This window comes from Armigeres subalbatus, chromosome 2, assembly GCF_024139115.2.
Source record: "Armigeres subalbatus isolate Guangzhou_Male chromosome 2, GZ_Asu_2, whole genome shotgun sequence".
Taxonomy (NCBI): domain Eukaryota; kingdom Metazoa; phylum Arthropoda; class Insecta; order Diptera; family Culicidae; genus Armigeres; species Armigeres subalbatus.
Genome location: NC_085140.1, coordinates 90,212,838 through 90,228,941, shown reverse-complemented (window position 1 = coordinate 90,228,941; position 16,104 = coordinate 90,212,838). Strand labels below are relative to the sequence as shown.

The window sequence follows — 16,104 nt, the reverse complement described above, 5'->3', positions numbered from 1 at the left end:
TTTAAATTTCAAGATATGCTATGGATAAGAACAAACTAATGGCACTTGATATCGATCACTTATTACAAATAACATATCTTGATATCCTCATGATATTTTAGTGCAAAATATTGATATTGTCGCCTGATCTTTTATCTTTTATATCAATCATGTCCATATCTCATTTTGCTATCTTATCAACATTTGATATTATTGAGCTATTTTCGTCTACTCGGGACGAGGCGAACTAGTCAAAAATGCCAATTACTACCACCATATAAGTAGAAATGTGCGCTGCCGTGCACGTAGCCATCATCAGTGATTTTCTCACGCCATCGCGGCCGTCAAGAATAAATCGACGCGCAATCGTAAGAAAATTAACCACGCCGCCAATTATTTTATATCACGCCGATTTGCCTATTATTTGGAAAACGAACCGACGGTAGCAATTTCTGGACAATTTTTTTAAAGAATACCGTAAACGAATTTCCGGGGGAAAAATCCTTCGAAATTTCCTTCAGGAAATCCTTCGGAAGTTCCTCCAGAAATTCCTTTGGAAGTTCCTCCAGGGATTCCTTCAGAAGTTCCTCCAGGAATTCCTTCGGAAGTTCATCCAGGAATTCCTTCGCAAGCTCCTACAGCAATTCATTTGGAAGCTGCTCCAAGCATGCCTTCGGAAGTCCCTACAGCAATTCTTTTGGAAGTTCCTCCAGGAAGTTTTTCGGAAGATCCTCCAATAATTCCTTCGGAAGTTCTTTCAACAGTTCTTTCGGAATTTCCTTCGGGAATTCCTTCGGAAGTTCCTCTAGGAAATTCTTCGGAAGTTCCACCAGGAAATCCTTCGGAAGTTCATCCAGAAATTCTTTCCGAAGTTCCTCCAGGAATTCCTTCGAAATTTCCTCCAGGAAATCCATCGGAAGTTTCTCCAAAAATTCCTACGTAATTTCCTCCAGGCATTCCTTTGGAAGCTCCTCCAGGCATGCCTTCGGAAATTCCTACAGCAATTCCTTCGGAAGTACCTTCAGGAATTCTTTCGGCAGATTCTCCAAGTATTCCTTCGGAAGTAGAGTTTCCATTTCCCGGCCATTTTCGTTGTCCCGGGATTCGGGATGAACTTTTTCGTATATCCCGGGAAATCCCGGGATCCCGGGATTTTTCGATGTTTCCTTAGAAAACTTATTTTTTGATTTAAAAACGATTTTATTCAATGTTCAGGGGTAAAGTTCATATTTTAGAAAGCTCTAAAACAATATTTGATGCAGCGACCTGCATTACTGCATTCTAGCACCGAGTAAAAATACTCTCAATGAATAATTGGTGAACTAACCTCGTCCCCTATTCAGTATAATTTGGTTAGGCCGATGGAATTTTGTCCTCACTGTTGGACATAAAATACTCGTTTAACTGGGTGTTTTGCATCTTCAAAATAGAAGTTTTGTTAATCATACTAAATTAAACAGTTAAGACATTAACAATATTCTCAGATTATTTACTATGGAAAACTAAGACTCTAAGAAATTTAATGATTGGTAAATTCGGCGACCTTCTCGAATTCCAATTAAATCCACGATTTAAAATTTGAAGGAGATGCAATGCTTGAAATAGGTTTTGTAAAACCAACTTGAGAATATTTGTACTTTCAGCCAGCCTCGGGCTGAAAATAGGTAGACCATCGGGGTCGAAAAAAAATAGGTAGAGCATCGGGGTCGGACCACTTATACTTGTGCATGTGCTGGAAAGTTTGTTGTACGAAAGTCGATTGGAAGGACATGGATTGGATCAATAATTGGTTTGGAGGCATGAAGCTCAGGAAGACTGACTCAATGTTGGGTGGCGCGAGGAGAATAGCAAGGCGAATATCAGCTAGCTGTAGACGGGAGATGGGTAGGAAGCAGGTGCCAAATAGATGTAGCTGATCTTGTACTGTAGATACATGTGGTTAAATAATAGAGAGCTGTAACTGCTGGAAGAAGTATCAGTCCTCCATTGAGTGGTATAGGGGAATCTAATATTTTTTGTAAAGGTGTTCTATTAACTATCCCCGATATTTTCATGTCTGCTCCTCTCTTACTAATTTAATAATAAGATGATATTGATTGTGCATCACAAATAATCTTGGCTCCGTATACATGTCTGAGCCTACCAAATAAACGAACTTGAAAAAAAAAATCATGTCTGATGGGAGGTATAAAAATATGATATGAATTTATCACCTAAGTTGGGTTTCGCGTTCAAAACAGATAACTTTTGTACGAAGAAAGATTTACAGTTTGCGAACTGGAAATGAAACAGTATTTTATGTCCCGGGTATCCCGGGATTTTCGGGATTTCAAAAATAATATCCCGGGAATCGGGAAATCCCGAATGTCCCGGGATGTCCCGGGATGGAAACTCTATTCGGAAGCTCATCCAGGAATACCTTCGGAAGTTCCTCCAGGAATTCCTTCGAAAGTTCCTACAGCAATTCCTTTGGAAATTCCTCAAAGCATGCCTTCGGGAATTCCTAAAGCAATTCCTATGGAAGTTCCTCCAGGAACTCTTTCGGAAGAACCTCCAATAATTGCTTCGGAAGTTCATCCAGAAAATCCTTCGGAAGTTCATCCAGGAATTCCTATGGAAGTTCCTCCAGGAACTCTTTCGGAAGATCCTCCAATAATTCCTTCGGAAGTTCATCCAGGAATTCCTTCGGAAGTTCCTCCAAGAATTCCATCGGAAGTTCTTCCAGGAATTCCTTCGGAAGTTCCCACAGCGATTTCTTCGGAATTTCTGCAGGAATTCTTTCGGAAGTTCCTCTAGGAATTCCTGCGGAAGTTCCTCCAGGTGTTCCTTCAGAAATTCCTTTGGAAGTTCCTCTAGGAAATTCATCGGAAGTTCCTCCAGCAAATCTTTCAGAAGTTCCTCCAGGAATTCCTTCGGAAGTTCATCCAGCAATTCCTTCGAAAGTTCCTCCAGGAATTCCTTCGGAAGTTCCTACAGCGATTTCTTGGGAATTTTCTGCAGGGATTCTTTCGGAAGTTCCTCCAGGTATTCCTTTAGAAATTCATTTGGAAGTTCATCCAGGAATTCCTTCAGAAGTTCCTCCAGGAATTCCTTCGGAAGTTCCTCCAGGAATTCCTTCCGAAGTTCCTCCAGGAATTTCTTCCCAAGTTCCTCCAGGAATTCCTTCGGAAATTCCTCCAGGAATTCCTTCGGAAATTCCTCCAGGAATTCCTTCGGAAGTTCCTCCAGGAATTCCTTCGGAAGTTCCTCCAAGAATTCCATCGGAAGTTCATCCAGGAATTCCTTCGGAAGTTCCTACAGCGATTTCTTCGGAATTTTCTGCAGGAATTCTTTCGGAAGTTCCTCTAGGAATTCCTTCGGAAGTTCCTCCAGGTGTTCCTTCAGAAATTCCTTTGGAAGTTCATCCAAGAATTCCTTCGGAAGTTCCTCCAGTAGTTCCTTCGGAAGTTCCTCCAAGAATTCCATCGGAAGTTCATCCAGGAATTCCTTCGGAAGTTCCTACAGCGATTTCTTCGGAATTTTCTGCAGGGATTCTTTCGGAAGTTCCTCCTGGTGTTCCTTCAGAAATTCCTTTGGAAGTTCCTCTAGGAAATTCTTCAGAAGTTCCTTCAAGAATTTCATCGGTAGTTCATCCAGGAATTCCTTCAGAAGTTTCTTCCAGGAATTCCTTCGGAAGTTCCTTTAGCGATTTCTTCGGAATTTTCTGCAGGAATTCTGTCGGAAGTTCCTCTATGAATTCCTTCGGAAGTTCCTCCAGGTGTTCCTTCAGAAATTCCTTTGGAAGTTCCTCTAGGAAATTCTTCGGAAGTTCCTCCAGGAAATCTTTCAGAAGTTCCTCCAGAAATTCCTTCGGAAGTTCATCCAGGAATTCTTTCGAAAGTTCCTCCAGGAATTCCTTCGAAATTTCCTTAAGGAATTCCTTCGGAATTCCCTTCGGAAGTTCCTCCAGGAAATCCTTCGGAAGTTCCTCCAAGAATTCTTTCGTAATTTCTCCCAGGAATTCCTTTGGAAGCTCCTCCTGGAATTCCTGTGGAAGTTCATCCAGGAATTTCTTTGGAAGTTCCTCCAGGAATTCCTTCGGAAGTTTCTCCAAGAATTCCATCGGAAGTTCCTTCAGGAATTCTTTCGGAAGTTTCTCCAGAAATTCCTTCGGGAGTTTCTCAAGAATATCCTCCAGGAATTACTTCGGAAGCCCTGCTAAAGTACTGTGCAAAAAGATAGGATAAGTAATGGTCAAGAAGCGATTGCGCTACTGAGAATTCTTGAATAGTACGGAGCTGACAAGGAAACCGAATAATTAGTATTCTAGTGAAGAAAACACAAACTGATGTCTTCCCTTGCGGAATAATGCAATGATGCACACACACACTTTTTGCAGCGGTACAATGTCGAATCCGCTTTGCTTCAGTACAATGGCAAATGTGCTCTCCGCCTGTTGAAGTTAGGCGATTTGCAGTTGCATGTCCGAGCTTAAAATCCCTATTAAATTTAATAAAATTAAGTCCTATTCATCGCTGTAGTTTTCTATATTTGTTTGCCAACCGGACTTTGCGGACTTGTTGATTATTCGTTGCTTGGATTTTAAAATGCTGGCTTGCAAGGGATGACACGAACCCGCTGAATTTCCGATGAACCCTTAGTTCATGGCTTGAGGTTCTCCGCAGGCATTAGGACGATGTTCAGCCAACCTAACAAGGGAAACAGACGCTATTGTGGTCCGCGCGTTCTTGGTGAACAGATGCTGGATCAGATTTGCACCTCCGGAGAGCAATAAACGACTAAAGTTCAGTTTTTTTTCCTTTATTATTGTGTTTTTATTTAACTTCTTCTTCTTCCGGAGGAATTCCTAATTGAACTTCCGGAAAAAATTCCAAATGAACTTCCGGAGGAATTCCTAATTGATCTTCCGGAGGAATTCCTAATTGAACTTCCGGAGTAATTCCCAATGGAACCTCCGGAGGAATTCCTAAAGGAACTTCCGGAGGAATTCCTAAAGGAACTCCCGGAGGAATTCTTAATTGGACTTCCGGAGGAATTCCTAAAAGAACCTCCGGAGGAATTTTTAAAGGATCTTCCGGAGGAATTCCTAATTGAACCTCCTTAGGAATTCTTAATCGAACTTCCGGAGGAATTTACAAACGAGGAATTCGTAAAGGAACTTTCGGAGGAATTCCTAATTAAACTTTCGGAGGAATTCTTAATTGAACTTCCGGAGGAATTCCTAAAGAACCTCTGGAGGAATTCCTAAAGGAACTTCTGGAGGAATTCCTATTTGAACTTTCGGAGGAATTCTTAATTGAACTTCCGGAGGAATTCCTAAATGAACTTCCGGAGGAATTCCTAAAGGAACTTCCGGAGGAATTCCTAAAGGAACTTCCGGAGGAATTCCTATAGGACCTTCCGGAGGAATTCCTAAAGGAACTTCCGGAGGAATTCCTAAAGGAACTCCCGGAGGAATTCTTAATTGAACTTCCGGAGGAATTCTTAAAGGAACTTCCGCAGGAATTCATAAAGGAACTTCCGGAGCAATTCTTAAAGGAACTTCCGGAGGAATTCCTAAAGGAGGAGGAGGAGGAATTCCTAAAGGAGGAGGAGGAGGAATTTGGAATGCCTAGAGGAACTTCCGGAGGAATTCCAGAAGGAACTTTCGGTGGAATTCCTGAAGGAACTTTTGGAAGAATTCCTAGAGAAACTTCTGGTGGAAGTCCTAGAAGAAATTCCGGAGGAAGTCCTAGAAGTATTTCCGGAGCAATTCCTAAAAAAACGTTTGGAAAAATTCCTAGAGGAACTTCCGGAGGAATTTCTAGAGGCTATTCCCGAGGAACTGCTAAAAGATCTTCTGCATGTATCACAAGAGGAATTCCAGAAGGATTTTCCGGTGGAATCCCTGAAGGAACTTCCGGAACAATTCCTAGAGGAACTTCCGGAGTAACTCCTAGAGGATATTCCGGAGCAATTCCAGAGGAACTTTTGGAGAAATTTCTAGAGGATCTTCCGGAGGAATTCCTAGAGGATATTCTGGAGGAACTTCCGGAGGACCTCCTGGAAGAACTTACGGTGGGCGTTTGACGTTTGCTCACTACCGTCATCTGGTTCGTGATTTACCCAACTCAGTGAAAACAACAGATGTCGTTAGTGTTTGTGCGACGATGAATTTGATGAGTGAATGTTCAATGTGCTATGTCTGTTTGTCTGTGGAGTAACTTGCGGAGGAATTGCTTATAGAACTTCCGGAGGAATGGATGAACTTCAAGAGAAATTTCAGAAGGAACTTTCCGAGGAATTCCGGACGGATCTTCTCGAGAAATTGCTGGAACTTCCAGAGCAACTTTTGTGAGAACTTTCAGAAGGAATTTCTTGAATTGCTGAAGGAACTTCAGAATGAATTCTTGACAGAACTTCCGGAGTAATAGCTGGAGAAATTTCAAGAGGATTTCCTAGATGTATTTTTGAAGAAACTTCCGGAGAAATTTCGGAGAATTTTCAAGGCATGAAATAAGTTCACACTGACTCACGCTGCCGCACCACCGGCGTGACGCCTTCGCCGCTCAATGAAACTGATCATTTTATTTTCAATCGACGTACAGGTCTAATCCTGGGGACCCTCAGAGAAACTACCAGAGGGACCTCTGGCGGTATTCCTGAGGAAATTTCTAAGACATTTATTGGTAGAATCTGGAGGAACTATTGAGGCAACTTCCAGAGGAACTCTTGGGGAAATTTCAAGAGGAACTCGTAGGAGAATCTTTGGAGGCATTCTTGAGGGAATTGCCGTAGAATACCGCGCTCAGAAATCCGGATGATTTTGAGGTGGTTTCTGAAGGAATTTTGTAAGCAATTCTCGGAGGAATTCCCGATGGAGTTAACAGAGGAAATTTTGTGAGAATCTAACATGGAGAAATTTTCTGAGAAAATTTGAGAGTTTCCAAAGGATTTCATTAGGGAATCTTCGGGGGAATTTCGGGTGAAAGTTTTGGAGTAATCTTAGGACCATCGGTACTCCGGAACCAAATTTCCAAGGAAGTCTAATGGAGAATTTCCAAAGGAATTCCTGGGTGGAACCTCTGGGGTAGTTCTCGGAGGTTTGTCAGGATGCGTTTCCTGGGGGAGTTCCTAAAGGAATTTCTGGTTGGTTTCCGAAAGAACTCTGTAGGAAATTTCCTGAGAAACTTCTTGTGTACCTCCAGGGGAATTCCTGGGCGATTTCTCAGGAGATTTTCTGCGTAAATTCACCATAGCACTCCTGGGAAATCCCTCGAAGAAACTCCCTGGCGTACCTCTAAAGAATCACTTGGGAATACTGGGAAGTAATTCTTGTGGAATTTTCGAATGAATTTCCGGGAGAATTTTATTTTAAAATGCTGGGGGAGCTTTCAAAAGATTTCCTAGAATTTCCTGGGATTATTCCGGGGGAATCCATGGATAAGATTCCAGAGCCATTTCTAGAAGAGAGATCTAATATCCGGAAAAATTTCTTTGTAAATTTCTTGAGGATTTACTAGAAAGTTTTCCAAAGGTTTTTTTTATTCAATAACTTCAAGTAAAATTCCTAAAAGAATTCCCAGGGGACTCCTGACAGTATATTTTTGTGAATTCTGGAGAAATCTGATCAGGATTTCCTAGAGGTTTTTTTTTTTAATTTCTGGAGGAATTCCCTTCTTGGAGTGAAGTCCGGTGGAATTCCTGGATGAATTTGAAAGAGAATATTCGGAGGACTTCCGTTAAACTAACTGTAAACTTGTGCATTTTGCTGTTTCATCAATTTTTAAATTTGTTGTCTTGTGTGGTTGCAATAATACCTCCATTATTGATACTATTACTCAAAACGGTTAGAGACATTTGTTCACAAAACATTAATTTGGAAACCCCCCATTCTCTATGAGTAATAGGTCATATATAGACAAATAAATAATATATAAGTTTACGCTGACCCACGATGCCGCACTGCCACCGCCGATGTTCCCGACTGAAAATGATCTATCCGTTACCGATATTTTAATTAGCGCATAGATCAACTCTATATTCAATTTCTGTCAGTAGAAAAGCTTGTATATCTAATTATATATTTGCTGAGTCTTCAGGAAGTTTGATCATGAGAACAATTTATTAATAAGAATTAAAGCTTGCATCTGTTACACCAGAATACTGCCTGGCCTGCAAAAAGGTCGATGATGAACGGATGTTTTGTTGCGATTACTGTGGCTCCTGGTGGCATTTCGATTGTGTCGGTGATCAAAGCTTATCCAATTCGGACATTTACTTGTCCAAACTATAAATAAGGCAAAGCAGATGATTTAAAATAAAGGACCAGTTATTAGACCAATCACTTACCTGATTGATGATATTTACCAAATTGATTGACGGATGAACACTAAACATATTTCTTCGCCTACTTTTTCGACTGCATTGAATAGCCAAAATTACTTTGGTAATTAGATCATATTTTCCTTGAGCATTTTCCTTGAGAACTGCATACTAAGCTTTATTGGGAACTTCTTCTGCTAGTTATCTACGATTAAAAGGAAGTTGACCTATTTTTGACCCCATTTGACCCAAGGAACCCCTTGATAAAATCGTCCCCATGGACCCACTAACCAGATCAATATATCTACACTAAAATATAGGGTATAATGCATTTTTCCTCCGAATTTCATGGAAATCAGTTGAAAAACAAGGGAACAGCGAATTTTATAATTTGAAATCGTAGTCCGGGCCGAAACGGGCTTAAAACTGCTAATTTATTTCTGTTTTGTGGAAAATTCTCAATTGTTTATGAAAATTTTGCTCTATTTGTAAGCATATGCGATATTTCGAAAAATTTCGTTTCAGGTGGTTCGAAACGAAATTCCGCGGAATTTCGCGGAATTTCGAAACAAATTTGAACTTGAACCATGTTTTATATTATTAAAAAATTTGGCTACGCCGCTGAACAAAATCATAAAAACTGCTTTTTGATTTTACATTTTTATATTATACAGCTTTTTCTATTAACGCTTATGTAGTAATCCCATTATGAGTCGACAAATACGTGTTTAGTTTTCTTCTATGAAACGTCTTCAGTGTTTTGTTAGAAATATCTAAAAGAAAACGAAAAGTATCTTCAACTATTCTAACCTATGTTTTACAAAAGTAATCCGACTCAATATTTAAAACGTCAGGCTTAGAGTGTAAATTTAATTGGATATAAATCAGATCAGTATAACTTTGTTGAAGCGTCAAAGTCGTGGCGTGGATTCCTAGGGTCCTTGTGAAGTTTTTTCAGCGCCTCTTTCTTATTAAAGGCCAATTTCTTCAATTCCGCTTAGGCCTCAACCCAGGTTTAATGAGTAAGCACCGCTTAAGAGTTAGTGTGGCCCTAATGAAAACATAATGCAACCTTACGTTCAAGCAACAATTAGAATCTTACCTACAAGTAAGAATAAAAACTTCAGAGGATTGAAGGTACTTCACACAACAGTCAATATTTGGCGAATCTTCAAAATGTACATAGCCTCCAAGATTTAAATTTGAACTCTGTGATATTATTTGACTATTTGCACAGTATGAGTGCAGAATCGATCGTGTACTGCTGTGCTGCTGGTCACGGGACGGCAGCTAGTCTAGGAAACGCAAAATGAACAAAATCTGCCTCGCGAGCAGAATCGATCGTGTTGTAGAGGCTTATTAAACGAAGCACATTGATTATGCGTCGGATTGATTTGAAACACGGTTTTCGTCTTCGGGTTTTCAAAATAACTTCGTTTAGTCGTTTATCAAGGTGGCTTCACATGAATTATCTTTTCAATTAACCAACGATTCCCGATTTGGTAATGCAGCAAATGTGATCAAATTCGGTTGTATATAAGTCCGAGTATAAGACACATAAGTTGTTGCGCCTCATGTGCTCGGGAAACTAAACTTCCTCTCCTAATCGTAAAATGACTGTAAGGACGTGACGAGCATCGTTATTGGTCATGAATTGGAAACTCCGAAGCAAGTACATTTTTTTATCCCAAGCAGATTATTCAATTGGTAAGCTATGCAAATTCGCTGTTTCTCGGCCAATCATGATTAGCAACTACGATGTGTACAATTAATCAAGCTAAGCTACGCTATTTTTTACTATTTGTACAATATGTAAGGAACATTGCGGAGTCGTGAGCTTTATGAATGCCTCATATGCACACACACATACAAGGACAAACATACAACAATTTCTATATTTTTACATACTTACTGATATAAAACTGAATTGATAAAAAAAAATTGATCCAATTCAAGACCACTCGCTCCACGATGAATTCATTTGAAAGCGACACATATGCTGGGATATCGCCTTATCGCCAATAGTATATAAACGGGGACGCGGTAATTTATCATAGACTGCTTCTTCTGTAGTTATAGCTCTATTGGTTGCAAAACAGATATTTTACTACAAAAAATTAAATTAGAATTGCGTATATAATGTAAAATCAAATAAAAAAAAAATCCGCGGAAAAAAAAATTAAAATTTCGTTTTGTTTCGCAAAATTTCGAATTCAATGGACCTTGATTTCGTATCGTTTGGAAATCTCGAAAGTAAATCTATATTTCGTTTCGAATCAACAATAACATTTTAAATTTCGTTTCGTTTCGTTTCGTTAGGAAAAAGTGTGTTATCGCATACCCTTATCTATTTGTGAAAATTTTATATTTATTCATTGCTCATACCCTCATTTCTTTATAGGCAATTTCCTAATTTTTTATGGAAATTTTCTAATTCTTCATGGAAATTTTATTTTGGTTTTAGTGAGTTGGGTTGAATAATGATTTTCCAACCCCATACTGTCTGATTTGTCATCTCAGGTGTCTGTTTGCAGATTTCCGTGAAAAAAGCAGACAGCAAACAAGCATTTTCTCTCCATGAATATTCTGATAAAAGATCGACACAGCTTTGTAACCATATCAATTGGTTGGAGGGTTATCAACAGGAATTGCTAGAATTCACCCTCTTCCCTGCTTGTTACCGCACATTCTTCAACCCTGCTCATTCACAACTCGTCCGTCTGCAGCGATAGAAAACAAAACTGCCCTTGCATCAAGTGCGACGATGCAGAATAGGGCGGTAGGGCCAAATTGGCTGACAATTTGCATCCCTCGGAGCTATTGGTAAACAAACAACACCCATTGTCGCACTAGGTCATGCTCTCTCGTTCGACACACATCCGCTTGTTCTCTCTTCAAGCTTTCAAGCGCATTTTCCAGTGAGTTCCATTAGAGCAGCTTATGGTTGCTCACCGTTAACCATGGTGCAGATCTCAGAGGATGCTGCGAGTTTTTCACCAGCAGAGATTTTCCTTTTTCCGCTCTCGGCGGAGCTCGAAAGCCGCCGCAGCAGAAACAGCAGCATCAGACAGCATGTACTTTCCCAACCGATTCTCGCGTAACCGTGTTGTGCCTCGAACTGGCGAGGGACGGGGGCTGGGCATTTCCAACCTGCCGCATTTCGCCCGCAAAGAGATCCTGGATGCTGTGACTAGCTTTGGCAATTGGAAAAGCGCCATTTGGCAGTCAGTATCGGATGTACTGTTGGTCGTTTCGTACGCGAAGTAGGTGCTTTACGCCTGGCTGGCTGCCGTGACCATTGCTTGAGAACTGGATTTCGAAGCCGAGTGTGTGCGCTGCCACGCCACTAGGAGTGATGATAGAGAATAAAAAATGAGACCCCGGAAAAGGTCGGGTGAATTTGATTGAAGTTTTTATGGGTAGATCAGATCCACCAAAAGCAGCGTATCCGTATAAGGCCGGGATGCCTGCAGAAGCGGCCTCACGTTGAGGTTGGCCATTCAGTGTTCTGTGCAGTGGAAATTATCGCCGCTCGGTCTTCTTGCGGGAAGTTTGTTTGTTTTTTGCTCCTCGTTCCTGGTGGAATCGAAATCTGCGATTGAGTGTGTGTGAACGAGGGTGGACGTGATTCAGTGCTCGAACCCTTTGCCATGGTACTGTTGTCGGTGGAGCTTGCCTAGTTCCGAATGGGGATGTTTTCATTGATGGGAGGTTGAGGAGCAGGAAAAGTGATGCACAGCGCATATCGAATGTGAATTTTGGATAGTCGGCAGAGTGCAGGGGCAACGTATAACACTCTTCATAGGATATTGGACTATAGTGGGAAGTGTTCCTACTGTTGTAGCAATCCAGACCCCATCCTGCCTTCGCTTTGATGTGTGTGATGGATTGAAGTGTCGGCTGTTCACCGATGATGGTGTGAAATATTAAACGCAATGTCCAAATTTCCACTGCAGTCACTCTAATCGCAAATAAGGGGTACGCTACTGAAGTGGTGAAAATTTCTACTGACAAGAAAAAAACAAAACCCTTGAAGCATTTCCAGACAGCTACCGGAAAGTGATATGCTACCCTACAAGTCTGTTCTTCGAGAAGAGCACCTGGCGCCGTGATTGTGCGAAATTCGATCGTGAAATCAAATTAAGTGGAAAATTGATCGAAATTCGCTTGCCACATTACCTACCAGCCCCATTTCGGTTGTGTCTGGTGGGAAAAGTCTGAAAACAGAGTAGAGCGAGTGAAGTCATAAAAAGCCGAAAACAACATAACCGTAGGCGCCAACCAGGGTCCGTGTCTTTCCCGTTCCACCCGAATAAAACGCACTCGTAGTGTGTGGGAGTGAGTTGAAGGTGTTTCGGAGTGCGGGGCCGTAATCCGGAATATCCAGTTCGGATAAGATAACAGTGTGTCAGTGTGTCGAAGCCGGCGGCTGGAATCCATAAGCCACTTAGGAGACAAGGATAAGTGCCGATGATGTGCCAACCAGTGAACCGGCCTAGAGCCATCGAGACCATCCGGGGAAGGGGTAGTCTCGCCAAGCTGCTTATATAAAAGTGCGCGTGTATTCGGAATGTATGTGCCCCCAATGTACGTGATGTTAATGTGTAATTAAAATTCACACCGGATACTTGTGTTGTGGTCTCCGAAGCGCACGGGCTTGATTACAGAACCCAACCAGCTTTAAACTTGGGTGTATTTTTTGTGGTATAAGAATTTTGACTCATCTGGAACTGCATGAAGAGGAAAGCCCATCAACGTGGAGCCGTTAGCAGGGTAAGCGAGCAGATGGTTATATGGTGGAGGGTAAATCCTTCAGGAAGTACGGGAGAAAATTAGGTAATCCCGAAGAAAACGAGGTCGAGCTTTAGTTTAATTAAAATTTTATTCAAGTAAAACAACTTCAGGTCGGGCCGTACAATGAGAAAGTTTTTGCGGTATTTGCCGGTACAAGGTGCGTTGCATGCCGTACCGGTGAAAATTCTGAGAACAATAGCTTGCGATGGTACTTCAGGCGAGATAGAAGAGGGCACTCCAACACGATAGAATGAGGCTTTATCTTCTGATTTGTTTGACAAGGATAATGAGATTTTAATCAATTTCATAGTATTGTGCAAATTAGCCATGTTGCGGATGATGTGAATTAGTCAACAAGTTTGCCATAGCATGTTTTATGTAACATTTATAGATATTTATTCAGTTATGCGGTTTTGAATCCGTTTGGTTGTTTTGTTTGATCATTCAAATAAATATAAGGCAAATGGACTGCCCTTTGAAGAAGTGTTGAGCAATATTATTCCGAATTGATAAGACTTTTAACATTTTGTAAACATTTTCAATACGGGGTTTTCGATGAATTGTTCAGATTTTTGTTTACCAAATCATTGTTCTAAATACAAAATGAGTGACATGAGAGAAATATGACGAAAATGTCGCAAAATGTTATTGCACGTCATTCGAGTCATATGATCATTGATCATTCGAGCGCATAGACAAAAAAGTATGAAAAACTAAGACTTTCCACATTTAAGCTTCCCCTGAACATACGTGATGCGGTTGTGCCATTGCGTGAAGAGTTTAATTGGAGATTGTATACTTTTACTAATACAACAGTCATAGGTTTTGGAGAACACATCTAATAATATTAGAAGGCAAACAGCCTTTATTGCTCAAGTTCATAATGCACCATGCTTCTCCACTTGTCTGCATACTCTGTTTTCATAACGGACGGGTTGTTCGCTAAGAACTGTCTGCTTACCACTTTTTTTCGGCCGAATATGAACTGTGAAAACTTTCTGTACTATCTGTAGGCAGTGTATGCAGATTACCATCAGCAGAGCTTTAAGGTCACTCCTGACAGAATCCATGTTTCAAAGTGCTCGCGTTTTCGAGGGCACATAACTCGATACGGAAGCAACGCACAACTGTCATTTTTATTTTTTCACGCATGCTGCGACGCAGCAAAGCTGAATCAATAAAAATGACAGTTGTCCGCCGCCTCCGTATCGAGTGGTGTGCCCCCGAAAACGCACTTTGAAACTTGGATTCTGTCAGGAGTGACCTTAATTTCCTAAAAATATTAGAACATATGTAGTAAAACTAAACTAAAAATAAAAAGCGATTATGACGTTTCGACTACCCAAAACCGGGTATTTAATGTGTCACGATCTACTTGGTCTAGTACTCGGCGATAGTTCTAACCTACTCCGACTAGAAGCTTTTCGGCGGAGGAAGCTCCCCCGAAACTAATCTTCCCTGACCATTGAGCTAGTTCCCACCTTAATTCTCATGTCATTCTCAACCACTTGATTGTTGAACAGTTTAGCTCCCAGCTTAGTCACAGACTAAGCAAATGATTCCCGGCGGCAGATTTATTCTAGTCCAAAAGGAAGTTCTCTGACGTTCAAATTACGCTCGTAACAGACGACCGCGCTTTCATACCATGGTTATTGAATAATCTTCACTACTCTTAACATCAACATCAACACAGATCTGGAATACTTTCACACTTCAATGGGCTGACCGGTCGAGTGCCGAAATCGGTCCAGATATTCCCGGTGCTGCATAGCATCCGATTCAATGTTAAGAAAATTATTTTGAGCTTTTTAGTGGAATGTCTTCACTTGTCATAAGACGAGTTTGTACAATCCCAATGAATTCCACTACTTAATTGTATCTTGACAGATACGTATTTCGACCTCAACAGTAAGGCCGTCTTCAGTGTCTCGTACTTGACTCAACCGATTCAATGACGGCCCAAAACCGATACTACTACGCGTCACGATCGTGGATCTAATCAACTCCAACTAGAAGCTCTCCGATAACGGAAACTCCTCCGAAACAAATCACCTGGAACCCTGAGCCAACAAGCTCCCAGCTCAGCCTACTCACATAGCGAACAACACCCAAATTTTGTCTCACAATCGTAGGCAGCTGAAGCCAAAAAACATTTGTTAGCCGTCAAACGAAAAATCTCAGTCAAAAACTCTGTATTGAAAATTAAATAAATAAAACATTATTTAGGCTGTCTCATATTTGGAAATTATCTTGGATTCCGCATATGTAATAAAACTAGGATTGATTCATACTGAACGGATTTAAGAGCTTCCTAATACTCCCTCTAATAAAACAAACATAACAATATCTGATTTCTTATTAAGATCCGCTGATATGATATTTTATATTCAACCGGTTATAAACCGGGGGAATCTGAAAATCGATTTTGAATAGACATCCTGACAATCCAACTGGAACATGGACTGATTGTTTAACTATTTGCAATTCCTTAGTTATTAATTGAAAGGTTTTCTGTGCCCGGCATTGCATGAGGGTGTATCTTGTATCAAACTGCAAAATAAATTTTGTGTTACCAAACTCCGATAGGTCGTTGAAATGTTAAACTGTCAATTTTATTTACGTTTATTTATGTTTAATCATTATTTGTTGCAGCTTCTGAACATTGCACAGAAGAGTAACTAGAACAAATTCGTGGACAAAACCCAAAATTTTTTTTTCAACATTTACACATTCTTATATTTTCTTTAGATACTTAAAAACATTCTGCATACTATGGCTGTTTCAGAAGTGATTCAAAACTTTCTAAAAAAATATAATTAGGGCTCAAAAATGAGGTATTGAATTGGATTTTATCTACTTTATTTGTGGAGTATTTGGAAAATCTGATTTTTACACAACATAAATGTTATCAACAAGCTATTATTAGTACACAATGAGTAGATTATAGTTGTATGCCTCCATTTTGTTTATGTTTATGGTCAAATTATAAATTTTATGTTTCAGGTGATGACCACTTGAAAATCACTA

General features: G+C 40.4%; 1 protein-coding gene across 1 annotated transcript in view; it reads left to right on the top strand.

The window, feature by feature from the left end:
- The first annotated feature begins 11,535 nt into the window (after nt 1-11,535).
- Nucleotides 11,536-16,104, top strand: part of LOC134209849 (zwei Ig domain protein zig-8-like) — a 374,125-nt gene continuing 369,556 nt past the window's right edge. The window contains exon 1 of the mRNA XM_062685871.1: nt 11,536-13,056. The gene's annotated coding sequence lies outside the window, so the exon portion shown is untranslated. The remainder of the gene's footprint in view (nt 13,057-16,104) is intronic.